The 18935-nt window shown below is 44.0% G+C and overlaps 1 long non-coding RNA gene across 2 annotated transcripts; it reads left to right on the top strand.

Moving 5' to 3' along the window:
- The first annotated feature begins 6029 nt into the window (after nt 1-6029).
- Nucleotides 6030-16711, top strand: LOC137756735 (uncharacterized). 2 transcript variants are annotated; one of them, XR_011072256.1, is made up of 5 exons: nt 6030-6069; nt 6234-6544; nt 10794-10897; nt 14217-14263; nt 14723-16711. It is a non-coding gene; the product is annotated as an uncharacterized lncRNA (long non-coding RNA). The 2 variants fall into 2 exon arrangements; XR_011072255.1 differs by lacking the exon at nt 6030-6069 and having other exon boundaries at nt 6098-6544.
- The last annotated feature ends 2224 nt before the right edge of the window (nt 16712-18935 follow it).

Below are 18935 nucleotides of genomic sequence, written 5' to 3'. Positions count from 1 at the left end.
AGGGGGTGTCTCTGTCTCACCGTGAGGACAAGGCAAGTGGCAGCAGAAGTTCTGGGAAGTACTCCTTGGCATGAGCCCTCCCAGAGTCTGCCATTAGCCCCACCAAAGAGCCTGGGTAGGCTCCAGTGCTGGGTGACCTCAGGCCAAACAACCAACAGGGAGGGGACCCAGCCCCACCCATCAGCAGGCAAGCAGGTTAAAGTTTTACTGAGCTCTGCCCACCAGAGCAACAGCCAACTCTACCCACCACCAGTCACTCCCATCAAGAAACTTGCACAAGCCTCTTAGGTAGCCTCATCCACCAGAGGGCAGACAGCAGAAGCAAGAGGAACTAGAATCCTGCAGCCTGTGGAACAGAAACCATGTTCATAGAAACATAGGCAAGATGAAAAGGCAGAGGGCTATGTAACAGATGAAGGAACAAGATAAAACCCCAGAAAAACAACTAAATGAAGTGGAGATAAGCAACCTTCCAGGAAAAGAATTCAGAATAATGATAGTGAAGATGATCCAGGACCTTGGAAAAAGAATGGAGGCAAATATCGAGAAGATGCAAGGAACGTTTAACAAAGATCTAGGAGAATTAAAGAACAAACAAACAGAGATGAACAATACAATAACTGAAATGAAAACTACACTAGAAGGAATCAATAGCAGAATAACTGAGGCAGAAGAGCTGATAAGTGACCTGGAAGACAGAATGGTGGAATTCACTGCTGCAGAACAGAATAAAGAAAAAAGAATGAAAAGAAATGAAGACAGCCTAAGAGACCTCTGGGACGACATTAAACACACCAACATTCGCATTATAGGGGTACCAGAAGGAGAAGAGAGAGAGAAAGGACCAGAGAAAATATTTGAAGAGATTATAGTCGAAAACTTCCCTAACATGGGAAGAGAAATAGCCACCCAAGTCCAGGACGCGCAGAGAGTCCCATACAGGATAAACCCAAGGAGAAACACACCGAGACACATAGTAATCAAAGTGGCAAAAATTAAAGACAAAGAAAAATTACTGAAAGCAGCAAAGGAAAAACGACAAATAACATACAAGGGAACTCCCATAAGGTTAACAGCTGATTTCTCAGCACAAACTCTGCAAGCCAGAAGGGAGTGGCATGATATACTTAAAGTGATGAAGGGGAAAAACCGACAACCAAGATTACTCTACCCAGCAAGGATCTCATTCAGATTCAATGGAGAAATCAAAAGCTTTACAGACAAGCAAAAGCTAAGAGAATTCAGCACCACCAAACCAACTCTACAACAAATGCTAAAGGAACTTCTCTAAGTGGGAAACACAAGAGAAGAAAAGGACCTACAAAAACAATCCCAAAACAATTAAGAAAATGGTCATAGGAACATACATATCGATAATTACCTTAAACGTGAATGGATTAAAGGCTCCAACCAAAAGACACAGGCTTGTTGAATGGATACAAAAACAAGAACCATATATGTGCTGTCTACAAGAGACCCACTTCAGACCTAGGGACACATACAAACTGAACATGAGGGGATGGAAAAGGTATTCCATGCAAACGGAAATCAAAAGAAAGCTGGAATAGCAATACTCATATCAGATAAAATAGACTTTAAAATAAAGAATGTTACAAGAGACAAGGAAGGACACTACATAATGATCAAGGGATCAATCCAAGAAGAAGATATAACAATTATAAATATAAATGCACCCAACATAGGAGCACCTCAACACATAAGGCAACTGCTAACAACTATAAAAGAGGAAATCGACAGTAACAAAATAACAGTGGGGGACTTTAGCACCTCACTTACACCAATGGACAGATCATCCAAAATGAAAATAAATAAGGAAACAGAAGCTTTAAATGACACAATAGACCAGATAGATTTAATTGATATTTATAGGACATTCCTTCCAAAACTGCAGTTTACACTTTCTTCTCAAGTGTGCATGGAACATTCTCCAGGATAGATCACATCTTGGGTCACAAATCAAGCCTCAGTAAATTGAAAAAATTGAAATCATATCAAGCATCTTTTCTGACCACAACGCTATGAGATTAGAAATGAATTACAGGGAAAGAAACGTAAAAAACAAAAACACATGGAGGCTAAACAATACATTACTAAATAACCAAGAGATCATTGAAGAAATCAAAGAAGAAACCAAAAAATACCTAGAAACTAATGAAAATGAAAACACAACAACCCAAAATCTATGGGATGCAGCAAAAGCAGTTCTAAGAGGAAGTTTATAGCTATAGAAGCCTACCTCAAGAAAAAAGAAAAATCTCAAATAAACAATGTAACCTTACACCTAAAGGAACTAGAGAAAGAACAAACAAAACCCAAAGTTAGCAGAAGGAAAGAAATTATAACGATCAGAGCAGAAATAGAAACAAGGAAAACAACAGCAAAGATCAATAAAACTAAAAGCTGGTTCTTTGAGAAGATAAACAAAATTGATAAACCATTAGCCAGACTCATCAATAAAAAGAGGGAGAGGGCTCAAATCAATAAAATTAAAAATGAAAAAGGAGAAGTTACAACAGACACCACAGAAATACAAAGCATCCTAAGAGATTACTACAAGCAACTCTATGCCAATAAAATGGAGAACCTGGAAGAAATGGACAAATTCTTAGAAAGGTATAACCTCCCAAGACTAAACCAGGAAGAAATAGAAAATATGAACAGACCAATCACAAGTAATGAAATTGAAACTGTGATTGAAAATCTTCCAACAAATCTAAGAAAAAAAAAAAAAAAGGTCATGAAGTACCTAGGGGTAAGACGGGAATAAAGACACAGACCTACTAGAGCATGGACTTGAGGATATGGGGAGGGGGAAGGGTAAGCTGTGACAAAGTGAGAGAGTGGCATGGACATATATACACTACCAAATGTAAAATAGATAGCTAGTGGGAAGCAGCCGCATAGCACAGGCAGATCAGCTAGGTGGTTTGTGACCACCTAGATAGGTGGGATAGGGAGGGTGGGAGGGAGGGAGATGCAAGAGGGAAGAGATATGGGAACATATGTATATGTATAGCTGATTCACTTTGTTATAAAGCAGAAACTAACACACCATTGTAAAGCAATTTTACTCCAATAAAGATGTTAAAAAAAAAAACAACTAAAAATAGAACTACCATATGACCCAGCAATCCCACTGCTGGGCATATACCCAGAGAAAACTATAATTCAAAAAGACACATGCACCTCAATGTTCATTGCACCACTATTTACAATAGCCAGGTCATGGAAGCAACCTAAATGTCCATTGACAGATGAATGAATAAAGAAGATGTGGTACATATATACAATGGAATATTACTCAGCCATAAAAAGGAACGGGACTGGGTCATTTGTCACACAGTGCCAGTGTCAGAGCTTCCATAATTTCTATTTCAGTGCTCTTTCTACCATACCATTCTCTTTCAGAACCTGCTGAAGAAGAATAATGGCTGCAGTTTATGGAGCACTTATTCTTTACCAATCTCTGAGCCAAGCAATTTATGTTTATTAGTTGAATTGAGAAGATGGTTGGTGGTATACACAGAATGAATTGAAGAAAAGATTGAGGGTGGAGGGCATCAGATAGAAGGCTATTGAAATAGGTTAGTTTGAATAAAACTCATACTAGGAAACTGGTGGTGGAAATGGAAAGGAAAGGAGAAGTGGGAGATACTTCCATTGGATTAGCTGGAAACAGCAGGATCCCAAGGACACTGGACACATGAGTTTTGATGTAGGAAAAGATAAACAAATGTGTCCTCTAAAGAAAGGTGCTGTCCAGATTGCTATCCAGCATCTGTGAAGCTAGCTAGTTTCTAGAAGAATCCCAGCCTATATATATATCTCATATTCCTGTCTACTCCTCCCTCAATATGGAACTTCTCTCAAATGTGGCTATCCATTGGTAGCTCCAAATGCATCCATGTGCTTGCCATAAATCCTGCTCCACAGCCCCTCAAAATTCCATTAGCTTTCATTTCTGCAATGGGTACATCTGGGCAAAAGAGGAATTGGCAGGATCTCCTGCAGAATTTTGGTTCTGCATAATCTAAGTGAGGATGTTCCCTAGCATGTCCAGCTCCATCCTATCTTCTAAATACACACTTATACCCACATCTCAAATTTAGCATGTTTAAAACCTGCCCTTGATTCAACCTCCTTGATTTTCTAGGTTCTATAGACAGTCTCTCCATTCTCCCATCCCTGCGAGTTAAGTCCTGGGATATCCCAGACTTCCTCCTCTCTCTGACCTCCCACATGAAATCAATCACAGAGCCCTAACAATTCTCCCACTGCAGCAAAGCTGACATCAGTGTGGGCCTTTTCTTCTGCACTGCCCAAATTAAAGCTCTCATTACCACTGATACAGATTATTGTAATATGTGTTATTCCTGCCTCCTCTTTCTTACTCCTGTGATATATACTGCACCAAACACCCACCTATTTACTGAGGTCTTATGATGGCCTCTACACTGAACTAGTTGTGGAGATACAGATAATAACAACATTGCCCTTAAGAACCTCACCATCTGGTTAAGGAATACAGGTGAAAAATCAATGCAAAAATATCTTTGCAAGTATTACATTGGAAGCATGAATGAAAATGCTATAGAAACTTTTGTGCTTGTTGGGTGAAAATATTTGAAAGGACAGCTTCACGGAGGGGGTGACACTTGAGTATGATCTTAAAGGTTAAATAGTCAACCTGGTGGAAAAGCAGGAGAAAAGCACTGTAAGCAGAGGAAGGACATGCATGATGATATAAGGTGGTTACACCAGGACTGTTGAACAGTCTGAATGGTTAAAACGCAGAAGAAAACCAGTAAGGCAGGGGATAGGGCTCAGCCAAACCAGGCAGAAACCCATGCCCCTTTTGTAGGAAGTGGGGGTGGGGAGAAGACTGTACAGCTATCTCAGAAAGGATTCAGACTGGGCAGGGGAGCTGTCCAAATGAGGGCTTGTTTCTTGGCAACAGTATGATAGCCCAATAACTGTGTCCAGGGGTCTGTCAGAGCAAGATTATCATTCAGGAGCCAGCTCCTTCTGGCCCCACTTGAGCAGTCAGCCTAGCTCATGTGCCTTGCACTTTTCCCTAGGGGTACAGTCAGGGTTGGCTCCAGTCCTCGTCCCACCAAGCTCTACCATCAGCTAGCTCTGCCTACCTCCCCATCAGTATCTCCAGAACCTCCTCATCTCCACCCTGTGCTTCCCTGAAATTGCTTGTGCTTTTCCCAAGGAAACATCTGGTCCCTACACATTCTTTTCCAGGCCACATCAACATTTGGCACTGTACATATCCAGAGCCCCCCCCCCAGATTCTTTGCTTTTACTCTCTCATCCCCAAATACTCTATTTTGGCTGAAGCCTCTCAGCCTTGCTGGCTCATACTCTAAGTGTGTGTGTGTGTGTGTGTGTGTGTGTGTGTGTGGTGTGCTACTTCCACTAGCTCCCTCAGAACAAGGGAGGGAAGCACTCACCACAAGGTCTTGAAGATTGGAAAGATCCAGTGAGAGCAGGATTGAGCTCTAAACCCAAATCATTTCTTCTTGCCCTTTCCTATGTCCTTGGGGTATAATTCCTGTCACTACAAATTAGCCAGACATTCTCCCAAACATTCTCCTATGCCTTCATCTCTCAGTGCCCCCCTCCTTTCATTCCCCACTCCCTTCAGAATCACTCAGCTAGAGGTCTTTTCTTGCCTTGTACTTTCCTCTCTGCTCAGGATACCCAACCCCTGTCTTCCCTGGGGCACCTTAGCCCCTGCCTCTCTCTACAGTGGCCCCAATCCTGCCCTCTCTTTCCTGGCCTCCCGAAGCATAGGGGAGACATGGTCCGCTATACCCCCAGTCCCTTACTCTGAAGCCCTATTCTTATGGAGTCTTCTACAGCCCCCGCCCCAAACACTGCGCTGTGAGATCTGCACCAGATTCCCTCCCCTCCCCTTCGCAGCTCTCCAGTAGCCCCTCCCCAGGGCGGTCTTAAGGTCAGAGGCTCTTTCCAGCTCAATTCCGTCCAATCCGTCCCAGTCCAGTCCAACCCGCCCCCAGCCCCCGCCAGATGACTCACGTACGTATTTAACAAGCGAGGAGGGTGATCGGCGGCTGGCAGGCTACAGGGAGGTTCGGAAACCCTCCGGTGGGAACCAGGAGTTTCTGGTCAAAGGCTGTTCCGCGCCTTCAGGGTCAGTCCTCGCTGCATCCCTGTTCACCTTCTTCTCTCTCGGTCTCCAGGCACTTAGGGCAGCCTCACTCGCTAGCCCGCTGGGCGCCGCCACGGGTCTGTGGCACCAGGGCGGGGACGGGGAGAAGACAGCCGATTGTTGAAGAGAGCTTTACTCCTGCGGCAACCCCGCCACCATCCCGGCTACTGCTGCTGGTCCATGACAGCGCTGAGGGCTTCTGACAGGCTACCACTGCGACCTCGTGGAGCATGTCTCCCCTATCCTTTGGGCGAAATGCTGGACAAGCCCCGCCGATCGCTCTCCGCTAGCCAGATCTGGCCAACTTCAGTGCCTGGCCCCCGTAAAGAAGATCAGAGCAAGGTATGTAGTTGCGGCAGCGGGGAAGGAACAGGAGGCAGTTGTGCTCTACAACGTGGCCAGCCTCCGCACGAGAAGAAGCACGTGGGAATACTAGTGGGGGAAATCAGGGCTGAGGGAGAGTCCTCCAACACCGACTCCACCTCCCGTAGCTTCAAAGCCCCCGTCAACACCCTGATCTCCCACCCCAAATTTGAAAGTATATATATGACCTCACTTCCGAGGTGCGAAAACCATTTCCTTCTTCCCTGACGTGCCTGGAGTGCGAGCTGGAGAGTCAGATCCTAGAGTACCAGGGGCTCTGCAGGGCTGGGTTCTTCCCAGTCAGAGAAATGTAGCATAGGCAGAGGCAAGCCCCCTCCCCAGACTGGGCATGATGATTCCCCACTCCCACTCAGCATTCAGAGGGGGTGGGAGTTCCACTTTGCTCCATCCAGCCCCAGAAGCTTTTCTCCACTAAGCCACAGTTTATTCATCTGTTAAATGAGGCTACCGAAGTCCACTCAGAGGGCTGCTGTGAAGATTACTGGAGGTAATGTATGTGCACAGCTCTTGACACACAGGGGTCACTCACTTTTACTTTTCTTTGCTCTTGACCCTACAACCTTTGAATGATAGAAACCTGGCGCATTTCCTATGGGGTGATATTCTTGACCTCGCAGGCACAAATCATGCTGAATTAGCTACCTCAGGGACAGAGGCTCAAGAGACAAGTAGGGGTGGGCAGGAAAAGTCCAGAAGAAACGAGGAACCTGCTAATGAAAGGAGAAACTCTGGTGACTAAAGAATCCCAAGGAGAGGAAGAGCCCTGGGAAGTAGGAGGAGATGCCAGCAGGGAAGTAGAATCTGAGAAAGAGGTAGAGTCCCAGGGATTTGAACAGGGTCGCCCCAGGAGAAAAATTAAACCCCCAAAATAAAAAAGATTGAAGCCTCGGATTTAGAAAGGATACTGAAGAAAAAAAGGTGGTGCCACAGAGACATGGGGGACAGTGAATCCCATGAGACCTAGAAACCTAGAAGAAGATTGCAGAAAAGTGGTGGAGTCCCAAGGATGCCCAAAGGAAATAACAGGCTAGAGATGGGACTGCAGAAAATGAGTGGGGTCCCAGTGGTACAAGGAAGAGTCTCTAAAAAACAGTACTCCGGAAAAGGGGTGGAATCAGGAGGAGGGAGAGAAGGTTTCCTGAGAGAGATAAAAACTGCCCTTCCGGGCTTCCCTGGTGGCGCAGTGGTTGGGAGTCCGCCTGCCAATGCAGGGGACATGGGTTCGAGCCCCGGTTGGGGAGGGTCCCACGTGCCGCGGAGCAACTAGGCCCGTGCACTACGGCCGCTGAGCCTGCGGGCCACAACTGCTGAGCCTTAGTGCCACAACTACTGAAGCCCGCGCTCCTAGAGCCAGTGCTCTGCAACAGGAGGGGCTGCCGCGGTGAGAAGCCTGTGCACCACAGCGAAGAGTGGCCCCCGCTCACCACAACTAGAGAAGGCCTGGGCGAGGCGGTGGGGACCCAAGGCAGCCGAAAATAAAAATAAATTAAAAAAAAAAAACAAAAACTGCCCTGTAGTGCCAGGGATTTAGGGAGAAGAAAACAGAAAAAAGATAAGAGATGCAAGCATAGGGGGTCCCCAGGAAAGGTAAGATTCCAGAAAAAATGGTGAAGCCCCAGGGAAAGATGGAATGGGGGCCTAAATAAAATTTGGACCCAAAGAGGGGTAGGACTCTATATCTAAAGGGAGGGTATTTTAGAAATGAGATAGAACCTTTCAAAAGACTGGCCTGTATATTGGAGGGACATCAGAAAAGGGAAATAGGTCCAGGGATTTGGGGTAGTGATACCAGAAGAAAGAATGAAGAAAAGGGGTAGAATTGCAGAGATGCAGGAAAGGCACACCAGAAAAGTGGTATAGCCCTAAGATGTGGGGAGACCCTGAGAAATAAAAGGCCCCTAAAGGGAGTACAGCTTCAGAGATGTAAGGATGAGTCCCCAGGAGAGACATAAGACACTCCCTCAAAAAAAGGCAAGGCCCGGAGACATAGAGAGTAAACCAAAGGAGAAAGTTAGGACTCTATTAAAAAGAAAGATGACTTCTAACAAATATGGGGTTTATTTTGGGGATGAAGAGAATGTTCTCCAACTAATTATTATGGTGATGGTTACACAATTCCGTGACTATAATAAAAAGTATTGAAGTGTACACTTTAAATGGTTGAATTATATGGTACCTGAATATCTATCTATTTAGATATATCTAGATAGATAGATAGATAGATAGAGGGAGAGAGAGAGAAGGAAGGAAGGAGGAAAGGAAAGAAAGTAGGGAGGGAAGGAGAAAGGAAAGCTGACTTGCCGATATAGGAAGGAGAGCCCCAGAGAGAATTTGGACTCCCAAATGGATGGCCCTAGATATAGAGTGAGGAGACACCAGGAGCGATAGAGGACCCCAGAAAAAAGGTACCCTGCAAGATTGGTGGCATGCAAAAAAGGGGTAACTCCAGTAATTTGGGACAAGTAAGTTGAAGAAGAGACTTCAGAAAAGGGGTAAAGTCACAAAGATGTAAGGAGGGGCTTCTAGGCAAGAAATAAAACTGCCTAAGATGGGGGAGTCCCAGGGCTGCAGGGAGGGGACCCTAAGAGAGAGAGAATTTGCAATCCAAGTTGAAACCCCAGTGATTTGGGAATGGAACTCCAGGGGAGAGGCTGAACCCCAGAGACTTGAAGACCATGATTCTAAGATAGTTATAGAACTTCAGAAAATGGCCACAGCATTAGAGATTGGTTAAATGTATTGTTAAAAAGGTGGGGGGGTGGTAAGCCAAATAAAAGAGACTCAGGACAAGAAGGAGTACCTCATAAAATTTTAGACTATCAGGGATTTCAGGGAGTTGGGGAAGAAAAAATTTCAAGAAAGAGATCGATACCCAGAAAAAAGGCGAATCCCTGGGAGAGAAGAGCAATTCAGCAAGCCAGGTAAACACCCAGAATTTAAGGATGAAGACCCCAGGAGAACAGTGTGATCAATGAAGAAGGGGCTTTGGGGAAAGAGTTTTATCCCAGGAGAGGGCTGAAATCCCAGCCTGGCCACTATCTTTTACTTTTTTGTCCCCCCAGCCAGCTGGGCTGAGATGACTGTGGTTTAAAACTGTGATAGGTTAAGGAGATCCTCAAGGAGGGGATTGGACTAGGCCACAACCCCCAGCTTCAGGGTCTTAATTAAAACATTCCCTGCCCCTACCTCCTTTCTTTCCTTACCTCTGGCACCCACCCTGGCCTTAATCTTAAAGGGCTTATTGACCATTATATTTTAAGTGATATTTGAACAGAGGGGCCTTCTTGTCTTTTTCAGATTTCAGCTGCTTACCTACTTGCCTGAGGTTTTTTCCCCCCTCTTCTCATTTAATGCTCATTTTATTTCTGTTTTAGCTATTTCATTAATATATCATTATTATTATCATTACAATCACTGTTGTCAGAATAAAGCTAAAATATAAACCTACTAAGGAGAAGTGACATCATGTAATAAGACAAAGTCAAAAACACTGTATTACCTAGTTCTGTATTGAACTTGGGAGTGCTGGAGTAATTCACTTTTCCCAGCTGAGCCTCAGTTTCTTCATCTGAAATTCTCTATGTGATTCTGTGATTCTATAAACCAATTTCTGGACAGCACATTTACTCATCTACCTCAGGGTAGTCAGTTAAGGGAGTTGAGGCAATGGCTGGCACTCAGGGCAACCTATTCCCCCTAGTAGAGTCTCAAGAGCTCTCCAGGTAATCTCACTGCCAAATTATTCTAGTGGTCCTGGCTGGGCTACCAGGGGATCCTGGGAATCCAATTTTTGGTGCAGATGCAGGAAGATTCTACTTCCATATCGGGCTTGGTGGTCTGACAATCACTGATGCTTCTACCCTGTCAGTGAGTGAGACAAGAGACTGATTGCTTATGCCTGCTGATCACCACTCAGAAGAAAGATTATTAGACTCTAAGGGGGCTGGGGCACCCTGTTATCTCCAATCCTGAGCTCATACCCAAGTGCCTTTAGGTGGGGCACCAGGAGAATCCCAAATGTCTTCAATCAACATATCAAGAAAAGATATCTGAAGGACTATACTGCTCCCACAGAGTGCAATGCCCTCTCAGTTGCTCCCATCCCACAGGAATCCTAATTTATTAAATCAGTCGGCTCAGTCTGAATTGTTTCCAGAGAATGCTGGTTAAATTCCTTTTCTCCTTGTTCTCTCTCTGCCCTACCCAGAACCTCTGCATTTGTTGGTAGCTGCCAAAGAGTAAGAACCTCTGTGGGGTACTGCATTGCTGCTGCTGCCACAAACCCAAGGAGAAAGACCCAGAAAGACCAAGGTTTGTTGATGGATTTTATTGGGGACCTAAAAGTCTAGGAATTATGTGGGTAATATTTTAAAACTAGCACTACTATTAAGCTTATGATAAGTACCCTGTGTCAATTATGAATATGCCGAGCTTGACTGGTCCCTGGGCATACTCTTTAGCCACTAATAACCAAGTATGCACACCCTGTCCCATGAACGTAACCTCTATGTCTTCTCAGCTCTAACCAGGGTCAAACACAAACGCCCTGTGTCCCAGGTATCTTTCTCCTTCCCATCCCCTCAGCTGAAATGAAGGGTGCCTGCTCTACCCAAAGATCCATGGGAGGGGAAAAAATAAACCATTCCTCTGCCCACCTTTCCCTCCCGAGGAAAACACTCCTAGGATAGAGCATACCCAGACTTCCTGACTGGAAAGAATAATTAATATTTAGTCTTAAATCTCCCCTTACCTCATCCCCCTACCCACCTTACATTTAGCTAAAGTGAGTCCAGATACAACACTTTCATGTATGTCGAAGCTAGAAGGGAACCAGACTGTCCTCTTCACTTTACAGGTGGTAAACTGAGACCCAGAAAGAAGAGATTTTCTCAGTAACACTGTTAGTGGCAGAATAGGATATAAAACCTGCATTACCATTTCCCTCTCAGCACCACCCCTCCCACCCACTCTCACACACAACTCTGAGGCTTCTTCAGAACTGGACCTATGCATTTACAATGAAATGCTAGCCATCTAGTGTATTTCCCTTCCCAGGTGGATTATCCCTGAAAAGAGGACCTCAGGGCAGATTTACCCTTAACCAAATGAATGTCCTACCAGATACCTTCTAAAGTATCTGGTATCTGGTATCAATAATAGACTGAGAGAGATTGGAGTGGAGCAGGCTAGGAGGGGACCCAAGGAGAAGGAACGTGGACAATGTCTTCACTTTGACTTAGATTTATAAAGCCCACTCAGCTCATGCATGACCCCTCTCCATCACAGGCAGTTAACTCTGCACCCCCTACCCCACTCCCTTGCTAAACTGTTCTCCTGAAGCCAGCCCTAAGACAGGTATCTCAGACAGGAGTGAAAAGATAAAAGGCCAAGGTAAACACTCATACTGTTTTATTCCTTACCTACCACTCAGTGGCCCTAGACCAACATTGGTCATCTGAAGTTTTGTTATGGGAAGTGGAGTTTTCAAGAAGCCCCCATATTATTACTTACCTTGGGCTCTGGACTGCATTTTTTTAATCCCTGAAAACCAATTCCTTTGCCTCTGGTATTATGATACCATGGGCTGCCCACATAGACTTCTTCATCAGATAAGGCTTAGTAGCTAGACAAAGAAATGAGCAATGAAGCTTTGAAATTTCTGGGGTTTTTTTAAGGGAAGAGAGGTGGTATGTGTGGAGGGGATCTATTTATAGATATTGGTTTTTCAAAGACTCCTCTAGGCCCAGAATTCTGGTCCATTTTACACGTCATCTTGGCAATCATCTACCCTGGGAACAGGAATAAGGGGGTGAATACTTACTTTTCTTACTATAGTGTGACTTCTATGTAAATTATGTGAGTGAGTGGTGTTGTGTGTGTTCATGATTATATTTGTGAGTATGGTCGTTTGCACAGGTCAGTTTTACAAGTTTGTGTGTTCATATTTCAGCTAAAATTAATACAGTTAATATTGCTGGTTAACTTTGGCATGAATGAAAACAAACTTCCAAGCACTAAAATTATATGGAACAAAATCCATATATTCTAATTTCCCTAAATACTACAGAAGAGGCCTGTGTGCACATCAGTCTTGGCAGACACACACACACACATCACTGGAGAGGATTATCTTTGTAGGGACACTATTGCTGTTTACTTGGCTCTTAGAGTAGAAACAAATTCTAATTTTAGAGACTATATCATTGAAAATGCCTGGGGCCGACTGGAAGCCTAGGAAGCTTAGTTCTTGCTTTGGTTCTTAGAAAAACTCACTATGTGACCTTGGGCAGGTCTCTTCAACTCTCCAGGTCTGTTTTCCTCAACTGTAAACTTGGGCTGATGACATTAGCCTTCCTTTTCTAACAGTTTTGGAAGTTGAGGAGGCAAAGTACCCAACACAATGCCTGACAGAGAGTAGGGCCTCACTAAATAGCAAAGGGCAAAGGCTATACTCTCTACTTCCTCCGCGTCCCTGTCCAGCTTCTTCCCTGGATGGGGGCCAACTCCTTGGCTTCAGGGAAGCATTTCTCAAAGTGATCAGGGTGAATGGTAGGTAAGTAGACTGCTTAGTAAAATCATTTTGAGCCCAGAAAGCCCTATCTTCACCAAGTTTAGAGCAGGAAGTACTGGCATCAGCCCATTTGCGCTTGGACCTCTGCCCAAGCGCAATGGAGTGGTGTTATTCCTTTCTGCTTGCTTCCCTATGGTGGTGAGGGCCCTTCTTCAGGACTATCCCTCCAGAACTTCTATTCCCTCCACCTTCTTCCAACCCTACCCATTCACCTGCTCACAGATTTTTTCTTTTTTTTTGGAGGCGTTGCAGCATCATGTGGGATCTTAGTTCCCCGACCAGGGATCAAACTCACGCCCCCTGCATTGGAAGTGTGGAGTCTTAACCACTGGACCGCCAGGGAAGTCCCTCATAGATTTTTTAAAGTCATTTCACTGGATGTACAAAAGCGCCAATAGTAAACCCTCCATGGGAGTGGTCACTGCCTCTTTTCAGTTTCAGGGTTGCCAAGTAAGGTACTGTGACCTAAAAAATTATCCTCCTGGATACTGTTGCTATCTTAATCTTATGAGTCCTAGACACTTCAATGGAAATGACCTTGTTATGGGAGAAAAGAGCATGGCTATGCCCTTAGGCAGATTGCTTCTCCTCTCTCCCTTACTTTATTCATCTGCAAAATGGGGCTGATCAGTCCCACCTTGATTGTCTTACAAGGTCTCACAAGGATCCAACAAGACAAAGCATGGTCTTTGTGAACCAAAAAACACAGGCCAAATAATGTGGATACCAAAAAAAACCAACCAACCAAACAAACAAAAAAACACCAGGCCAAATATCCATCAAATATTTATTCTCAAGTCTAAGAAATAAAAATAAATCAATACAAATGAGAGGCAGGGCTATGGACAAGGGCATAATTCAAATATAAATTTAGCCCAAGTACCATTTCTGTTGCCACTAAGAATAGCAAGAGGAGAGATGGAACAGAGGGATGGAAGTATGGATAGCAGTAGAAGATGTCTAACTTTCTCCCTTTAGTTTGATCACCACCTGAAGTTCAGCCACCTGCCCTGTTCTGCATATTTTGAATTTTCACTTTTGGTTTTCTTTTCTTTTCAGGTGATTTCCACATGGGAGATATGGGGACTAAGACAGTAGGGTAAGAGGTAAGGGTAGCTAGGGCAAGGCCCTAACAGATAGTGGGCAGTTCCTTTTTTTCAACCCCAGTGTAAGGGCTGGCCCCCTTACATTTCTGGAGGAGACTTCTTTTGTGGTACAAGTGGTTTGAGGGCCTGCAACATTGCTAGCCCAGAATCATTCTGGCCTCTGACTCTGTGCCCATGGACAAGAGACTCCAAAATCACCCTCTTTGTCCAGGCCACAAAGCTGGAAGCTGGCCACACAGGCTGCTTGGCTGCTGTCTGTTTTGGCAAAAGCCATCCTACCTCCAGCAAGAAAGACCTAGATCCAGATGACTCCTCAGGGACCATGAGGCATTTGGGGGTAGTGAGGTAAAGGTACAGGTTGGAGAGATCCAGCGTTCTTTCTAGGGACATAGAACAGCTGGGGGTGGTTGTGAACCAGTTTGCCTCTAAGTCTGTCTAAAATTTCCCCATTCCCTTTAGGAGAAACACTGTCTCCTCCTTAGGGATAGATCTGAGAGCCAGCCAATGAGACTGAAAGGATCCATGAGATGCAAGTCCAATCCTCTCTGAGATGCTGCTCACAAGCCAAGTGACCAGAGTCCAGAGTCCACAGCTGGGTCCTGGGCCCCTTCAAACTACCTCACAGGGTTGTTGTGAGGATGTCACGAGATCATGTGCCCAACACAGTAAAGAGCTCAATAAATGTCTCTTGAACAGATCCATACATGTGATGGTGCTTTGCAAACTATAAAGCTCCATACCAAATGGTAGAGAGAGTCAGGACACTGTTTTGCAGTCACATAAAGGAAGTGATTTTTGCCACTCATTCTCACCCCTCACTTAAGACTGGGGCATGGGAAGGAAATGGAGAGGAGGGAGAAGTTTGAAATAGGAAATAAAGGAATAAGAGAACAACAAATAAAAGAGGAACCTAAAGGCAGATTATTCTCCAGGGACCAACTTGTATTTGAGAGTGGCAATGAGGGTACAGACAGGAGGGACTTAGAACTCTTTCTAGGGACAGAAGAACAGAGTTCAAATGGATCTTAGATATTTACTTCAAGGTCCCAGCTCCTGTTTGCAACACCTCCAATGATGGGTAACTGTTTTCTCCCTGAGGCAGCTGGTTCTAATTATAACCAGTTCTAATGGTTAGAAAGTACTTCCTTGTATTAAGATGTTTCCTGCAGCTTTAAATTCTATCCCTTGGTGCCATATAGAAAAAAGCTAATGCCTTGACATCATGTGAGCATTCAATAAGTGTCTGTTGACTGACATATGGGCAGGTGCTAGGGAGGAGTAGATGATCTCCTTTTGTGTCTTCAGGAGCCAGTCAGCACAGCCTTATATTTTACTGAAGGTTCAATAAATATGTGTTGAATAAATGAATGAATGACCATCCCAGGGTAGGCATGACTGCTACAATCTCTTGAGTTGAAATGGTCCATTAAAAGTCATCCAAATCTATCAACCTACCTCTCAAAGAACTCTAAGCCATCCCATAAGATTCTGAGTCTTCAAAATAAGCACCTGGCTGTTCAGTGACTTTGGGCCAAACTGCAATCTTACAGTGAGAAAACTAATCTCTTATTGATCTACCCTCACCCTCTTCCACATCCCAAGGCTGATGGAAGGCAACATCTTAAGTGGAAAATGACTCTCAAAGCTAATGTGTGACAAATGCTCAAATAGAGGGTGCTATGGGAGCACAGGTGCAGGAGTACTTGAGTCCACCTGGCTAGGAGGGGCTGTGTGAGGACATTCTAGAGCTGAGTCTTGAAAGATAAAGAAGCTGCATGTATAAATGAGGTGGGAGGAGGGGGCAGGTAGCTCAGATAGAGGGAACTTCATGGAGTCCTGAACATGCATTCATGGGAAATAGCAGGAGTTTGCAAAATGGCTAAGGCTTCCTAAATGAGGTCCTGAAATTTGGATGGAGGGGTGGTGAGAGAGCAAATAACAACTTCTAATTCAATTTGATTCTGGAGGTGACCCAGAGTTTGGCAAGAAGCCGGGCCGTGATTAAATAATCACCATAGCTACTATGATCAGCACTGTTCATCTTCACCGCTCTCATCTCATGTGTCACCACTGCCATCATCACCGTTGTCAGGACTGTCATCGCTGCTACCCGAAGTGTCAACATAATTGTTACCATTCCAGCCCACTAGCATTCCAACTATTACTTCACCCATGCTCTTCACCACTGACATCCACCATCACTCTTGTCATGGCCCTCTGAGCCAGTGTTTCTCATATACTCCAGGAAGTTGGGGGGAATATTCTGTCCTTCTGGGGTGTGCTAGGGATGCAACCCAAAACAGCTAACTACAAGCCAAATTTTCTTTGAAATGTTATGTTGTGTATCAAATATGTATGCAAGTTTTGTTTTCTTTGATATAGCCATGTTTGTTTTAAGATAAAAGCAACACTATTTAAATTGTTTACTCCCCCTCCCCCTGCCAAATCTATAAGTAAAACTGATGTTGCATGAAGGTGTTTTGTGTTTACTCTGCCACTTCGTGTATCCTTCGGTGCCTGAACTATTTCCTTGCTTCCATCCCATCATTTTCTGTCCCTGATTTTCAGAGGCAACAGAGCATAACAGTTAAGAGTATGCGTCCTGATGTCAAGTAGCTTGGGTTTGAATCATATTATACTGTGGTATGTCCTTGGAAAAATTACGTAGCCTCTGTCATTCTGTTTTCACATCTCTAAAACAGAACTAATAATGGTACTTACCCATAGGAATATTGTGTTTTCGCAATGAGTTAGTGCATGTAAAGTGCTTAACACAGTGCCTGGCACATAATCTGTGTCCAATAAATTTATTATACCATGGTTGAATCAATTCAGTCTTTACAGAGCACATACCCTATGGCAGACATAGTGATAGGCTATGCTGTTGGGGGAGAAAGAGTGGAGTCAGATATGGGACTAATCTTTAAATTGCTCACACTTGGTGGGGTAGGACATGAAGTGAGGAGTATGAAATAAAATGTATTTAATCAATACCATAAGAAAGAAAAAATCAAATTGTGCCATGGAAAATTTAGCATTTAATAAGGATCTTGAAAGATAGGTAGAATAAAGACACACAGAAATGTACCAGATTGAAGGAATCCCACGGGTGAAAGGGTAGAAATGGGAAAATAGAAGACACAATGAAGAAACGAGTGTTGCAGTTTGATTGGAACATGGGATTTTTGGAATAGGGAAATATAACATTGACCTGTGAAACAAAGACCTATATGTAGAAAAGAAATTACTGGAAAGAGAATCCAGCAATGTATTTACCTTGATTGTGTTTGAAAACTGGTATACTAAGTAATTTCCTTCTTTTTTGTATTTTTCAAAATAAGCATGCATCATTTTTATACCAAAGAAACAAAAAAGTTATATTTTATTTTTTCTTGAGGGAAGATGAATTGTGTCAGTTTATCCAGGTGGACTTGACAGGACCTATAGGTTAGTATAGTGGAGGCCTGGGGTCTCCTAACCACCAACCCCCCAATTCTGCCACTGTGTGACTTTGGATAAATCTGTTTCAGTTGCCATATCTGTAAATTCATTAATTGATTTTAAAAATGTTTACTGAGCACCTACTACGAGCCAAGTTCTAGGTGCTGGGGATATAGCAGCAAACCAAACAGAGAAAAATTCCTGCTCTGTTTATTCTAAGCTTTAAAATAAAAGTCTTCTTATTTTCATCATGTGAAATCTTCAAAAGTATCCCCTACTTCCTCAGATTACATAAGCCCTGTTGGCACGCTTTATTCTCCATAGGCCCTATTGAGGAACCTACGTGTTGGTCCCTATGCCTGTCTGCAGACACCTAAACATTCCTATTAACACCTCCTCAGCTGCTCACACCTTCAGTGATACCACCTGTTTGTTCAGTGACTTTGGGCCACATCTTCAATGATTCTTTCTTCCCTCTAAGGTCACTTTCTAAACCAACCAACAAATATACCTTCATTTCCACAACTCCCAAGAGATCAGGCCATGGGAAAGAGGGTCCGAGGTCTACCTTCACCTACCATGGGCAAATGCCCCATTGTCCTTGGTGCCCTGTTCCAAATTCAGCTTGGTACTATTCAGCAGACTTAGGTGAACACCTGTGCCAGGCATGGTGTTGGACTGCCTGGTAAAATCTTTGCAAAGAGATAGAGTTTTAGATGGGCAGCTCTGCATTCTCTAGAGATCCCCAAGTTTCAGAGAAACAGGCTAATAACAAAGTATGTCTCTCTTTTCTTAAGGAGCCTCTGAAAGAAAGGCCTTGGTCCTAGTCTTAATTCTGTCACTGTTTCCTTACTTCAGAATGGGAAGTGCTGATGAGGGGCAGTATCTCATTTAAGGATAGGTTTCCTGGAAATATTCCAGGGTGCAAAGACTGAAGGTGGCCAGAGAACTCTAAGTCTACAGGGAGCATTCCTAGACTGGTATCTCCAAACCTAGAGCAGAGCTCAGTAGCCTTAAAACCCTATGATAATCTCAGATTCACCGTTATAGGGATGGTGGGTGATAGGGAGGGGTGTGGTCAGAGAAAGAACTATAGATGTAGCCCAATGTAGAGTTCTCCCTGCTATCAATGAGCACAATGCCCTAAGCCTAAGTGGCTTACTGAGAACAAGGAACTAATCATATCAACATTCAGCCAAGGTTTGCTTCCTTTCTCCCACATCATGCCCTT

Source organism: Eschrichtius robustus, chromosome X (genome assembly GCF_028021215.1).
Source record: "Eschrichtius robustus isolate mEscRob2 chromosome X, mEscRob2.pri, whole genome shotgun sequence".
Classification (NCBI taxonomy): Eukaryota; Metazoa; Chordata; class Mammalia; order Artiodactyla; family Eschrichtiidae; genus Eschrichtius; species Eschrichtius robustus.
This window is presented reverse-complemented; position numbering and strand designations above follow the sequence as displayed.